The sequence below is a fragment of the Dendropsophus ebraccatus genome, chromosome 7 (genome assembly GCF_027789765.1).
Source record: "Dendropsophus ebraccatus isolate aDenEbr1 chromosome 7, aDenEbr1.pat, whole genome shotgun sequence".
Classification (NCBI taxonomy): domain Eukaryota; kingdom Metazoa; phylum Chordata; class Amphibia; order Anura; family Hylidae; genus Dendropsophus; species Dendropsophus ebraccatus.
The window spans coordinates 131,420,476-131,435,872 of NC_091460.1; the positions used below are offsets into that span (position 1 = coordinate 131,420,476).

General features: G+C 42.1%; 1 protein-coding gene across 1 annotated transcript in view; it reads right to left on the bottom strand.

The window, feature by feature from the left end:
• Positions 1 to 15,397, bottom strand: part of LOC138797813 (uncharacterized) — a 47,724-nt gene that overhangs the window by 22,961 nt on the left and 9,366 nt on the right. The window lies entirely within an intron of this gene.

Sequence of the window (15,397 nt, forward strand, 5' to 3'; positions counted from 1 at the left end):
TTTTTTTCTAGATCAGGCGCATTGATCGCTTCTTAATAAAAATTTTTATACGTAAAATGTAAAAAAAAAAAAAAAAAAAAAGCAATCTGCGTTTTTTTACGACTTTTCGTTCACGCTGTTCACTGTGCGGGAACAATATTGTTTTATTTTAATAGATCGGACGATTACGCAACGCTACGGTAATGTTAATTAACTTTATTTTTTTATGTGTTTTATGTATAAAATGGGAAGGGGGTGATTTTCACTTTTATTGGGGGAGAGGCTTCAGGACATTTTTAAAAACTTTTATTGTTTTTTTTTTTTACACTTTTGTAGTCCCTTTAGGGGACTTTTATATTATTACATTAGATCAGTAACACTGATCACTGCTATGCCATAGCATATCAAGGATCAGTGTTATCTGCGATCTTCTGAAAGAGCCTGCCTGTGGCCTGTGGCAGAATATATCAGAAGATTGAAGACCTGACTGCACGGAGGAATCTAAGAGACCTCCGGCAGTCAGGCCATGTGATCGGGACCCTCGTAGAGACGCTGCGGGGGTCCCGATCGGTAAGTGACCGGAGATGCTACGGTCACTTACACGTAAACACAGCGGCGTTTAAGGTGTTAATGGCAGGCAGCCGCGCGATTGCGGCAGCCCGTCATTGAGTGTGAGGGCCCGGCTGCTGATAGCAGCCGGTCCTCACCCGCTAAGGAGCGGGCTCAGCTCCTAAGCCTGCTCCATAGCCCGGGACCCCGGTGGGGCATACATGTCGTTAAAGGGTTAAAGCATAATTGTCATTTCAGGGTCATTTTTCTAAAAACAATAGATATCTATAGTACAAGCGATTTTAAGAAACTCCGTAATAGGTTTTATTTACCAAAAGAGTTTCCTTCTGTACTAAAAAAGCAATCTCCCAGCTTCCCCCTCACTTCAGAACAGGGGTGTCAAACTCAAATACACAGTGGACCAAAATTAAAAATCTGACAAAGTCATGGGCCAACCATGATAATTATTGAAGTGCGAATGCGCCGGTCCTGGCACTGTCAGTGGTGTGCGTCTCCCAGCCCCGTGCACTATGATAAATGACATGATAAATTGCTATGATATGATTAAACCCCAACCCATATAAAAGCTAACCCCCCAAATATTACCCTATGTTGTAGCCAACCCAACCAAAATTGCCCCACATATTAGCCAGCCCTCCCAAGTGTCCCATATAGTAGCCAGCCTTCCCGAATAGTCTCATATAGTAGCCAGCCCTCCCCAATAGTCTTATATAGTAGGCAGCCCTCCCCCATAGTCTCCTATTGTAGCCCTCCGCAGTAGTCTCATATAGTAACCAGCCCTCCGCAGTAGTCTCATATAGTAACCAGCCCTCCTCAATAATCTCATATAATAGTCAATTCTTCCACATAGTCTTATATAGTAGCCAGCCCTCCCAATATCCTCTTATATAGTAGCCAACCCAGCCCCATAGTCTCATATAGTAGCCAGCCAACCCCAATAGTCTCATATAGTAGCCAGCCCACCCCAGTAATCTCATATAGTAGCCAGTCCTCCCCCATAGTCTCTTATATAGTAGCCAGCCCACCCCAGTAATCTCATATAGTAGCCAGCCCTCCCCCCTAGTCTCTTATATAGTGGCCGGCCCGCCCCAGTAATCTCATATAGTAGCCAGCCCTCCCCCATAGTCTCTTATATAGTAGCTAGTCCTCCCCAGTAATCTCATATAGTGGCCAGCTCTTCCCCATAGTCTCATATAGTAGTTAGCCCTCCCCCATAGTCTCTTATATAAAAGCCATGATGGGCCAGATGTAATTCAATTTCTGAATTGCCTGGCGGGCCAAAAATAATGGCAACACGGGCCAGATTTGACCTGCGGGCCAGAGTTTGACATGACTGCTTCAGAAGAAGCAGGATTTCTGTGTCCATTATGCTCTATGGAGAGGGGAGGGGCTGAGAGGAGTTGGTGAGCACAGAGCAGTCCTGCACAGCACAACACCCTGCAGTCTTCTCTCAGCAAGTTCCTAGATAAGCACTGACCTTTCTGACCCCTGAATCCAGCGTTTTAGGTGCCCAGAGAGTCTACAAACAGCTGACCTTCCTGTCTCTTCTCACTGCTCACTCATCTCCCTCGGCCCCTCCCCCCTCTATAGGATATAATGGACACAGCAGAACCCGTCTTCACTGGCTTCTCTGTAATAAAGACGGATTTGCCTGATAATGCACAGATAAGTGAGTACAGAATGAGGCTTTTTTTGCCTAATAAAACCTATTACAGAGTTTCTTAAAAAAAAAATAAGTCGCTTATTCGCTTATACTACTGATTTCTGCAAAAAAAAATAAATAAATAATGACTTCCAGTTCCAGCGCCCACAGGATGGCAGCACTGTGAAGGAGCTCCCACAGTAACTCGCTATAGACTCTGCTCCCAGCTGTTACCCGTTACCACGGTAAATACCAGAGCACCGGACATACTCCTCTACCCGTTAGGGACATGGAGAAACAACAGCAGCATGCTGGGAAGCAACACAGAGCCCCCTCTTCCTCTATACCTCTCCCACAGAGGGAGAAAACAAAATCCAAGATGGCTGTGTCTCCTCACACAGCAGCGCAGCACATCACCTCAGGAGACACAAATATAAATCATTCACCTCCTGCTTCTTCTGAAATGGTCACAAATGACCCCAACACTGAATCTTTTATTCCTGGACTGTCCATTTCCTGTAAATCACTAGCCATAGAAGTGGCCAAAATAATAATACCAGACATTACTGCTTCCTTGGAAGCCACTATAATGACCTCACTATCTGCTATACAGGGAGACATTTCTCATCATACCTCCCAAATACATGAATTAGAAGAGCGCCTAGGCTTAGTGGAGGATGAACTAGCCATGACTAAATCTAAGCTACAAACAACTATGAAACTTACAGAAACATTAAGGGACAAGACAGATGATCTAGAAAATAGATTAAGACGGAGTAACCTTGGCATAATAGGTCTGCCTGAAAGCATAGCATTGTCACAATTATCCATCATCTGTACCTCAGAATTACCACAGACCCTAGGTTTACAAGGCTCTTGTCAAGTAGAAAGGGCACATCGTATAGGCCCTCCAGCAAACACTTTAACCCCTTCCAAAAAGGCGACTACTAACAAACCGAGACAAGTGATAGTCAAATATCTTAAAGGGGTTATCCGGCGAAAAAAATTATTCACAGAATAACACACATTACAAAGTTATACAACTTTGTAATGTATGTTATGTCTGTGAATGGCCCCCTTCCCCGTGTCCCACCACCCCCACCCGTGTACCCGGAAGTGTGGTGCGCTATACATTACCTGTCACGTGCCGACCACGGTCTCCGATCCTCAGCAGTGACGTCTTCTTCGGGAGGCCAGCGGATCTTCCCGAGTGCTGGCCGCCCTCTGCAGCGTCATCCGAAGCTCAGCCGCGATTGGCTGAGCATAACTGTGCTCAGCCAATCGCGGCTGAGCAGCTGATGACGTGGCCGCGTCATCAGCCGCTCAGCCGCGATTGGCTGAGCACAGTTATGCTCAGCCAATCGCGGCTGAGCTTCGGATGACGCTGCAGAGGGCGGCCAGCACTCGGGAAGATCCGCCGGACTCACGAAGAAGACGTCACTGCTGACGATCGGAGACCGTGGACGACACGACATGCGGTGAGTATAATGCACCACACTTCCGGGTCTAGCGTGGGTGGGGGGAAACACGGGGAAGGGGGCCATTCACAGACATAACATACATTACAAAGTTGTATAACTTTGTAATGTGTGTTATTCTGTGAATAATTTTTTATCGCCGGACAACCCCTTTAATTATGCAGATAAAGCTGCTATTTTACAGGCGTTTAGGAAAATGAAAACTGAAGTTCTTATAAGAGGTCACAAAATTCTGATATTCAATGACTATTCTGCTACAGTAGTCCAAAAGCGAAAAGCATTTGCACCAATATGTACGGCTCTAGTACATTAGCAAATTAGATTTGCACTCCTCTTCCCTGCTATTCTAAAAGTCTTCAAATCAGATGGATCTACCAGTGTATACCAGACTCCTGAAGAAGCTTCGTCTCTCTTAGAGAATTTGAGAGACCCGACTTCTGCTACTCCTCCTGGGGATAAGAACAAGAGACAACGTCTTGATAGTCCTACATCTCCTTCAGCAGATATGGAGTGATGAACTATACTGACTAACATGAGTCATCATCTTACTTCAGATATTTATTTATATCTCCTATTCCTTTATATTCCATCATTTTCTCCCTTTACTTATGCTCCTCCTATTCTACTATGACTTCCTAACGTTTCACCTTAAAGAAAGAGTTTTCCTTTACCAAATTAGTCATGGCATTTGTTTACTTGTACAAATCCTGCTTGAATAGGAAAATGTATAGGAAGAGATATTGCTATGTAGTATTATTGATATTAGCGAGTTACGTTTTCTCGCCATGTTACTATTTGTTTTATATTTCTTCTTTTTCTTGTATCTTTCTATTTTCTCACCAGGCTATATGCCCGCTCGGAGTCAGCGAATACTCCGTATGTTTCTGTGTGAAAAAATTGAAGTCTTATACCAACTTTCTTTCGCCTATTTAGTTGTAAGATTTAGATATATTGCAATATTATTGCTATACTGCTCTCTGTATATATTATGTATTTTTATGCTCTCAGGTGTAATTGTAACATGAATCTCTCATCTATATTTTTCTTATCCCTACTACTGCTGTGTGCTCTTGGGGTGCCTTCCTCTTATCACTTCATCCGCTCCTGGCTTTTATGAAAATCGTTTCTTGGAATGTAAAAGGTTTGCGCTCTCCTTCCAAAAGAGTGCTAATCCTTAAACACCTTAGAAGACTGGGAGCGGATGTAGCGTTATTACAGGAATCTCATTTGTCTGAATCAGATTATGTTAGAATGAAAAGGTTTTGGGTAGGTGAAGTCTTTGGATCTCCTGCTCAAAATAGGAAGCGTGGTGTGCTAACTCTTATTCATAGAAATTTTGTCCACTCTATTGTTTCTCAAACCTCAGACTCAGAAGGGAGATTTCACCACATGGTTTTGGATACTCCATCTGGACATATAAGCTTATATAATGTTTATGGCCCTAATAACAGACAAGCTCCATTTTTCCAACACTTAGAATCGTCCCTTCTTCAAGATGGTGAATCCAAAATAATAGTAGGAGGTGACCTCAATACAGTTTTACACCCGCATGAAGATAGGAAACGTTCCACTCCTCTGACAAGGTATTCTCCTCCTCCTGAATTATTTTTAACAAATTTGTTATCTAGTACTCATCTAGTGGATTCCTGGCGTCATCTTCATCCTGAAGAAAGAGAATTTTCTTTTTTCTCACATTCTCAGATGGCTTGGTCCAGACTTGACTATATGTTAGTCTCACAGGGAGCCTTGAGCCTACTAGATGACTCTGTCATAAATGATATGGTTATATCTGACCATTCTCCGATTACTTTAACCCTACGTGATTCTTACCCTAAAGGAACAGACATTATTTAGAGATTCCCTGCAGTTTTAGCTTCAGATGAAGTCTTCAAAAATCTTCTTAAAAAATGGTGGTCACAGTTTTGCGACACTAATTCGCAACATACCTGTTCGGAATGTGACTTTGCGCTCCTCAGTCCGTGCCGGGCGGCCGAGGAAGCGCTGAATTTCTGTCTGTGTTTGCACTGAATGAACTGTGTTTTACTTTCCAGCCACACCTGCCTTGCCTGTCAGACTTCTGGCAGTGCAGGGGTTACTGCACTGCTAGATCTGTTCAGCTGAGCTTGGTGCTGGGATCAGGGCTGGTCCAATCAGCTGCGGGACCTAGTCTCTGATTCAGGATAAAAAGCAGTCAGATCCCTCAGTTTCCTGCTGGCTATTAGTTGTTTCTAGTCCCAGCTCCCCTGCGCCTTTCCCAGCGTTCCCTGTCCTAATCCCCTTGCTATTGCTCTGCCCGTGTTCTGACCTCTTGCCTGACATTTCACTATCCGCTCTCCTTCTGATTTTGTACTGCGTTGTCTGTTTGGTTTTGACCCTGTTCGTTGACTATCCTCCATTGTGTTTTGTTTGTCTGTCTACGTTTTGTATATTCACCTACGCAGTGTAGGGACCGACTCTGTGGTGTTCCGCGACCGTTTAGGGTCGACTGAGGCAAGTAGGCAGATGACAGTGGGTGGGTTCAGATCTAGGGCCCACTGTCTTTTGTCTTGTCTACGCCTGCCAGTCATGACAGAATAACCAGCCTCTAAAAAAAAAAAAAAAAAAATTTTTTTTTCTCTTTTTGCGGGTCATCTCGCATCATGGATCCTGTGAAAGCTCTGGTTGAGCAAATGCAAGGTCTGAACAGGCTAGTTCAGAATCTTGCAGAACAGGTGCAGGAGCAGGAGTCCACACCACGGCAAGTGACCATGACCGCGGCAATGCCTCTGGAACCTCCGATTCTGCTCCCCGAAAAATTTAAAGGGGACAGGAAGGCCTTCAGGATCTTTAAGGAAGGTTGCAAATTATTTTTTTGTTTACGTCCCCGCTCTTCAGGAGATGAAACCCAAAGAGTCGGCATTGTCATGTCTCTCTTGCAGGGTCCTCCGCAGGAGTGGGCTTTTTCATTACCCCCTGATTCTATTGAATTATCTTCAGTGGACCAATTTTTTGATGCCCTGGGGTTACTATATGATGACCCAGACAGAACCACTGTGGCAGAGCGACAGCTGACTTCTCTGCGACAGGGTAAGAGACCTGTAGAGGAGTACTGTGCAGAATTCCGTCAGTGGTGTGTTCCTTCAGGGTGGAACGATCCAGCATTGAGGTGCCAATTTAGGATGGGGTTGTCTGACCAACTTAAGGACCTATTAGTGGTGTACCCTACCCCTGACACGTTAGAAGGGACTATGACATTGGCGATAAGGGTTGACAGGAGACTCAGAGACAGACGTGGGGAAAAGAGCGCCTCTAATGCTTCTAAATCTCTTTCTTTCCCTAACTCTACTCCTAAGTCTAATCCTTCTGTTCCTCTGTTGTCACAAGAAGACCCCATGCAACTAGGTGCTGCTGACACCCAGACCCGACGAGTTCTTCGGCTACAGCACAATCTCTGCCTGTACTGTGGCAAGTCTGGTCACTGGGTGAAAGAATGTCCATCCAAGCCTGGTCAACCGGCGAAAAGACTCCAGCGTCTGAGTGACTGTCGAGAGAGTCACTCAGGCGCACAGGTACCTCTAGAAAATAAGAACAAATTGATGTTGCCCATCTCGTTGTTTTTAGGTAATAAGTGTATTTCTGGGTATGCTCATGTGGATTCTGGAGCTTCTGCCAATTTTATTAGCTCTGCATTTTGGTCATGCTTGGGAATTTGCCCTCTTCTGCTTAAATGTCCATTAACTATTACTGGTGCTGATTTTACCCCTTTGGCCCGGGGTAAAATCCAGTACATCACTCCGCATCTTGAGGTGCAAATTGGATCAGTTCACAAAGAAAATCTTGATTTTCTGGTTATGGATAACTTATCCTCTGACATTATTTTGGGTTTGCCCTGGTTGGACCAGCATAATCCTGTGTTTGACTGGTCTAACAGGGAATCGATTAAATGGGGGCCAAATTGTGCTTCTCATTGTATTGCGCTGAATGTCACAGATTGTTCTCCTGTGGAGGGAGCAATTCCTGAGTTTTTATCTGACTTTGCTGATGTCTTTGATGAGAAGGCTGTGGAGGTGCTACCGCCACACCGACCTTATGATTGTGCGATTGACTCTTGCTCTCTTGCGTCCCTCTTGCTCTCCCTTAGGGGCTGGGTTCTTTTTTGTGGGGAAAAAAGATGGTGGTCTTAGACCTTGTATTGATTATCGTGAACTAAACAACATTACCATTAAGAACCAACATCCCCTTCCCCTAATTCCGGATCTATTCAATCAGATTGTGGGCGCCCAGTGGTTCTCAAAGATTGACCTACGTGGGGCCTACAATCTGATAAGAATAAGGGTGGGGGAACGAGTGGAAAACTGCCTTTAATACGCCTAAAGGGCATTTTGAATATCTGGTTATGCCATTTGGGTTAAGCAACGCGCCGGCAGTTTTTCAACATTTTGTTAATGATGTTTTCCGTAAATATCTTGGGCAATTTTTAGTAGTTTATCTGGATGACATTTTAATCTTCTCTCCTGATTGGGCCTCACACATAGGTCATGTTCGTAAGGTTATGGAATGGCTCAGATTGAACCATCTGTACGCTAAACTGTCCAAATGCCAGTTCGGGATCCAAAAGGTCTTTTTTCTGGGTTACATTATCACCCCTAACTCCTTCTGTATGGACCCACTGAAGGTGGCTGCTATTGAGAAATGGGAACGACCTACTAGTCTAAAGGCCCTGCAATGATTTTTAGGATTTGCCAATTATTATAGAAAATTTATTAAAGGCTTCTCAGTCATTGCTAAACCACTGACTGACTTAACCAGAAAAGGAGCTGATCTTGTGAACTGGAGTCCCGAAGCTGTACAGGCATTTGGACAGTTGAAAAAATGTTTTTCTGAGGCCCCAGTGCTTATTCAGCCGGATTTAGATCAGCCATTCATCATCGAGGTAGATGCTTCAGAAGAGGGGGTTGGAGCGGTCCTCTCACAAGGTTCCGAGACCCTCACTAATCTTAGACCTGTAGCCTATTTTTCAAGGAAGTTCTCTAAAACTGAGTGTAATTATGACATTGGTAACAGGGAGTTGTTGGCCATTAAATGGGCCTTTGATGAGTGGAGACACTTCCTTGAAGGGGCTAAACATAAGATCAGGGTTTTAACTGATCATAAAAATCTCTTATACCTTGATAAAGCTAAGCGCCTTACTCCTCGATTTTGAAATTACCTTCCGTCCGGGTTCTAAGAATGTCCGAGCGGATGCTCTGTCTCGCAGCTTTGAGGCCAGCAATGCCCCCAGGGAAGAACCTGAGACTATTTTAGCACCAGGTGTGGTCGTTGCCACCCTCCAACCTGACCTTGCCGCCCAGGTGGTAGATTCACAATCCCTAGCCCCTAGGAACATCCCGGAGGGAAAACTCTTTGTACCCCCCAACCTTCGACTCAAAGTTCTTGAAGAGACCCACTGTTCAGTTTTAGCAGGTCATCTGGGCATTGCTGGCACAAAGTATCTGCTCTCACGGTATTATTGGTGGCCGTCTTGGGCCAGAGATACTAAACTGTTTGTTGAGGCCTGTGAGGTCTGTGCCAGGTCCAAGGTTTCTCGTAGATTACCTGAAGGTCTTCTACATCCTCTCCCTTTGCCTGAGAGACCCTGGACCCACATTTCAATGGATTTTATCACTGACTTGCCATCTTCAAAAGGGAAGACTGTTATCTGGGTCGTAACTGATAGATTTTCTAAAATGTGCCATCTGATTCCCCTTAAGAAACTCCCTAATGCACGTACGTTAGCATCTCTCGTTCATCAATCACATTTTACGACTTCATGGGGTTCCAGAGAACATTGTGTCTGATAGAGGGGTGCAGTTTGTCTCTAAGTTCTGGAGGGAGTACTGTGGTCAATTGGGGACTTCATTGGCATTTTCTTCTGCCTTCCATCCTCAGACTAATGGGCAGACTGAAAGAGTCAACCAATCATTAGAACAATTTCTAAGATGCTTTGTTTCTAGTGCCCAGGACAAATGGAAGGAGTATTTGTCCTTGGCAGAATTCGCCCTCAATAATAGAGAAAATCATTCTACCAAAATGTCGCCGTTTTTCTGCAATTATGGTTTTAATCCGAGGTTTTCATCTGCGCATGCTGCTGAATCTGTTAACCCGTCAGCTGAAAAAACCTATAGAAGACTGTGCACAGTCTGGGCCCAAGCTCTTGAGAACTTGGTTAAAGCCCAGGAATTATCGAAAAAACAAGCCAACAAAAGACGCATATCTGGCCCAGAATACCTAGTGGGTGACAAGGTGTGGCTTTCCACCAAAAACTTGAAACTTAGGGTTCCGTCTGGAAAACTGGCACCCAAATACATTGGGCCATACGTCATCACTGAGATAATTAACCCTGTTTCTTTCAGGTTGCAATTGCCAAGAGTCATGAAAATTCATAATGTGTTCCATAAGGCTCTATTGAAAAGGTATATCACTCCTGTGTTGCCATCTATTCCTCCAGATCCCCTGGTCATTCAAGGGGAGCTGGAGTTTGAAATTGAGAAAATTCTGGACTCTCGCCGGGTGCAGAACTCCGTTCAATACCTCATTCATTGGAAGGGGTTCGGCCCGGAAGAACGGACTTGGATGGCAAGCCAAGATGTCCACGCTCCCCGTCTCATTGAACAATTTCATAATTGTAACCCCTCTAAGTGTCGTCCTTTGAGTGAGGGTCCTGAGGCCCCTCATAAGAGGGGGGGTAATGTTAGGAATGTGACTCAGTCCATGCCGGGCGGCCGAGGAAGCGCTGAATTTCTGTCTGTGTTTGCACTGAATGAACTGTGTTTTACTTTCCAGCCACACCTGCCTTGCCTGTCAGACTTCTGGCAGTGCAGGGGTCACTGCACTGCTAGATCTGTTCAGCTGAGCTTGGTGCTGGGATCAGGGCTGGTCCAATCAGCTGCTGGACCTAGTCTCTGATCCAGGATAAAAAGCAGTCAGATCCCTCAGTTTCCTGCTGGCTATTAGTTGTTACTAGTCCCAGCTAGTCTGCGCCTTTCCCAGCGTTCCCTGTCCTAATCCCCTTGCTATTGCTCTACCCGTGTTCTGACCTCTTGCTTGACATTTGACTATCCGCTCTCCTTCTGATTTTGTATTGCGTTGTCTGTTTGGTTTTGACCCTGCTAGTTGACTATCCTCCATTGTGTTTTGTTTGTCTGTCTACGTTTTGTGTATTCACCTACGCAGTGTAGGGACCGACTCCGTGGTTGTCCGCGACCGTTTAGGGTCGACTGAGGCAAGTAGGCAGGTGACAGTGGGTGGGTTCAGATCTAGGGCCCACTGTCTCTTGTCTTGTCTACGCCTGCCAGTCATGAAAATACCACAACTCCTATACTGTTCTGGGAAACTGCCAAAGCTGTACTAAGAGGCAATAGAATCTCTTATCTCTCTGCACGTAAAAAAGAAGCGACCACCTCTTACAATACTCTTACTACTAAACTTCGTAATGCATACACTACCTTCTTATCTTTACCTTCTGAACAAAACAAAATCCCTTTGGTGTATAGCAAAAAAGGAATTTGAATTAGCTCAAGAAAAACTTAATAATTTATATAAAGATCACTATTTTTCTCGTCTTTATAAATATGGTAATAAAACAGGAAAATTATTAGCTAACTTAGCAAAGAGTAAACGCCCTATTTCCCATATCAAAAATATGAAAGATCATAATGGTTTATTACATTCTGATCCAAAAACTATTTCTAATATTCTTCAAAAATTTTACCGATCCCTTTACTCTTCTGATCTTATAGATCCTTTAGCGGGTCAACAGTTTCTCCAGTCTCTGAATCTTCCCAAATTGGATGAATCTTCTCTGGCATCATTAAGTGCCCCCATCTCTCCTGAGGATATATCTAAAACAATATCTTCCCTTCATAATAATAAAACACCAGGGCCAGATGGATTTAGTGGAGAATTTTATAAAGTTCTAAATACTGATCTGATTATTAATAGATAATAAATGCATGTTACCTTCAGGGGAAATGGCCTATATTCGATTACTCCATAAACAAGGGAAAGACCCACAACTTCCATGCTCATATCGGCCTATTTCTCTTATAAATCAAGATTTAAAAATTCTTACAAAAATTATGGCTGACCGGCTTGCTTTATTTCTCCCTAAGTTGATTAGTAGCCACCAAGTTGGCTTTATAAAGGGCCGCTCAGCGATAACTCATATTAGGACATCTCTAACTGTACAGGAAGTAGTACGACGTAGGGAAAATCCAAACCATTCACCAGGACTGCTTGCCTTAGACGCTGAAAAGGCATTTGATAATCTTAACTGGGAATGGATGGATATGACCCTCTCTCGTTATGGCATTACAGGACCTTTTAAAGATCTTATCTCTACCATATACAATAACCCAATAGCTCGCATTCTCACACCTGGATTCTTGTCTGACACTTTCCCAATCCTTAAAGGAACCAGACAAGGTTGCCCAATGTCCCCCCTTCTTTTTGATTTAGCATTAGAGCCCTTAATTAGATTTCTTCTCCTCACACCTGAATTTAAAGGCATTCAAGTAGGCAATGAAGAAGTACGAATAGCTTGCTTCGCTGATGACACCTTATTATTCCTAGAAAATCCCACATCACACATCCCTGGTGTTTTAAAAATCTTTAAAAACTTTGGCTCATTTTCTGGTTTTAAAATTAATATTACTAAAAGCCAATTGTTACCCTTAATACCACACTTGGCTCCCCATATTTACCCTGAAGGTATAGCAAAACAACACCTTTTATATTTAGGAATTAAAATTGGACATACCCCTTCTTCTCTCTACTCATTAAATTATATCCCAATCTTCCAAAAAATAGAACAAGAACTTGATAGGTGGAAAAATTTACCCCTTTCAATCTTAGGCCGTATTCATCTTATTAAGATGATGTCATTTGCTAAATTATTGTATCCCTTACAAATGATCCCCTTACTACTAAAACCTAAGGATATTTCTCGACTCAGATCAGCCTTTACCAAATTTATTTGGAGGTCAAAACAACCAAGAATAGCATATGATACTCTCAGCCTCCCCACACATAAAGGTGGTGCTCAATTACCTAATATCAGATTCTATAATTTGGCCTCCATTTTCAGACACATCAGAGACTGGATTAACGGTACTTCTTTCTTTTCTAATTATTCCTTGGAGTCTGCTCTTTCTTCTCCTTGGCCTTTGGCTTCGCTTCTTTACTTCTCTATTTCAGAACTACCCTCACATTTAAAACACAATGTTATTATCGCTGATACCGTGGCCACATGGAAAGCTTTAAGAAAATTGTATAAACTCCAATTTAGTCTTTCTAAGTTTTTCCCATTATGGGACAATCCCCTCTTTCTACATGGTAACATCAATCCTGACTATATGGTATGGAAACAAAAACAAATCACTCACTTAAGTAACTTACTGGACTCAGATAAGGGAGAGTTGTTATCTTGGGAAAAATTTAGAGACATGTATGATATCCCTCCCCATCAACAGGTTTTATTTGAACAACTGTGTTCTTTTGCTATTAATAGAGTTAAATCTTGTGCGAAGGCAGAAAAAACTAATGATTTTGATTTTCTATGCTCCAATTCTTCTCCCACCTTATCTCTTTCACAAATATACCATAGGATATGTGTTGATTCCTTACACAAATCTCCTCCCCCTTTTCTCCGGAAATGGGCTGCAAAAATACAAACAGATAATTTGGAACAAAAATTGCTAAATAGCATCCGATATGTTACTGCAGCCACTCCCAGTGTGAAATTGAGGGAAATCCACTTCCGGCTACTCCATAAGGCAATTTAAGCTTTTAACTTTTCTTACTCCACCATGCCAGATGATTTCTTGACATATTGTCCAAAATGTAAAGAACCTAGCGCAGATTTATTACACTGTGTTTGGTCTTGTTCTCAAATTCAGACATACTGGCAATTAGTACAAACCTTTATTCAGAATACATGGATTGAATCCATACCTCTAACTCTACTCAGTTATGTTTTTCATGTTGTGGTGGCCGGGGATGGAGATCCCTCTGAAAAACCTATAGCCTCAAAATGTATTCATCTTACTCTGTTATTAGCCTTAAAAGGCTTACTAAACCCCTGGATCTCTGACACACTTCCCACTATTTCTGAGCTAACAACCTCGCTTAAAGAAACTCTTCATTGGGAAATGCTGGATGCAATCCGCAACAAAGATGTTTCCACAAGAAAATTCATTAAAAAATTGAATTTTTTTCTTATAAAGGTTATGTCGCAGGAGGAGAGGGAAGCTGTTATGAAACACTTTTGTAATACTGTTTGGTATCAGACGGCGGAGGCAAGGGGCACCCTAGGAGTACTCAGAGTTCCTTAACTATATCAAAGATAGAGATTCTTTATCTACATTTCTTTCGATCCTGTAGAACATTAATTTTTGTTCTTTAGATTCTATTGTTTTTTATAGCAAAATTGTTTTGTTACTATATTGTATCCTATTTATGTCTTTCTTTGATATGTAACTGTATTGTTATAGATAAAATTTGAAAAATCTAATAAAAATATTTGAAAAAAAATAAAATAACAGTTACAATTTAAGGACCGGCTAATTTTCATTTTGTCCTCCTTGCCTTCTAAGAGCTATGTGAGGGCTTGTTTTCAGGAGCAGGTGTACTTTGTAATGGCATCTTTCAATCCACCATAAAATGAATGAGGGAACCCCAAAATATCATTTATGGGGTGAAACTGATATAAAAATTGCACTTCCGCACATTTAGGGGGGCTTTCGTGTGTGCGTAATGCACTTTACAGTAAAACTGACATGATATCTTTATTCTTTAGGTCAGTCTGAATATGTTTATATAGCTTTTTTTTTATTTTATTTTATTTATATATCTTTCGAATCGAAATATCTATTCTATATAATTTGAAATAGTCATTTGATTGTCCTTTTTGTTTTTTGGTGCATATCTTGGATTTATTTAGTGTGATTATATATTTTATGAATGTATGAATTTAAAATGTTTTTAAAAAGATAAAAATATGAGGTTTTTCACGATAAACATTTCTTTGGAATTTAATTGTCCTATCAGTAAGATTTACTCCTAGAGAGCCTACATATTATTTTTAGCTTTTTTTTAATGCTTTACTATTTTTATTAAGAGTAAAATCATTTATTATGATTTACACGTGCTCGTAGGTGCAAATCATGACGCAAAGCTACACCTGCTGGAAGCAGGTGTAGATTTGGTACGCCGGGTGCAGACTCGGGCGCCCGGATTCACTAAGAGGTGTATGCGAAAAAGGGGCAGGGCTTAATAAAAGACTGGCGTACTTGTACACCGGTCTTCATAAATTCCCTTAATATGTTCATTTATTTTACTATTTTTATGTGTTTTCTTTATAAAATGGGAAGGGAGGGACCATTTAGACTTTTACTGAGGGAGAGGCTATGTCATGTTTTTTAAAACTTTTATTTATTTTTTCTCACTATTTTAGTCTTTCTATTACATACATACAGTACATTAGATTGTATACATTGATCACTGCTACGCTAACCTATTCTTGGCTGTACTTGGTAAAAAATTTACAGTGGTGCCTTGGATTACGAGCATAATTCGTTCCGGGACGGCGCTTGTAATCCAAATCCACTCTTAAACCAAAGTAAATTTTCCCATAAGAAATCATTAAAATGCAGACAATTGGTTCCACACCCCAAAAATAATGATTTATTGTTCTGAAAAACATGTAAAACAA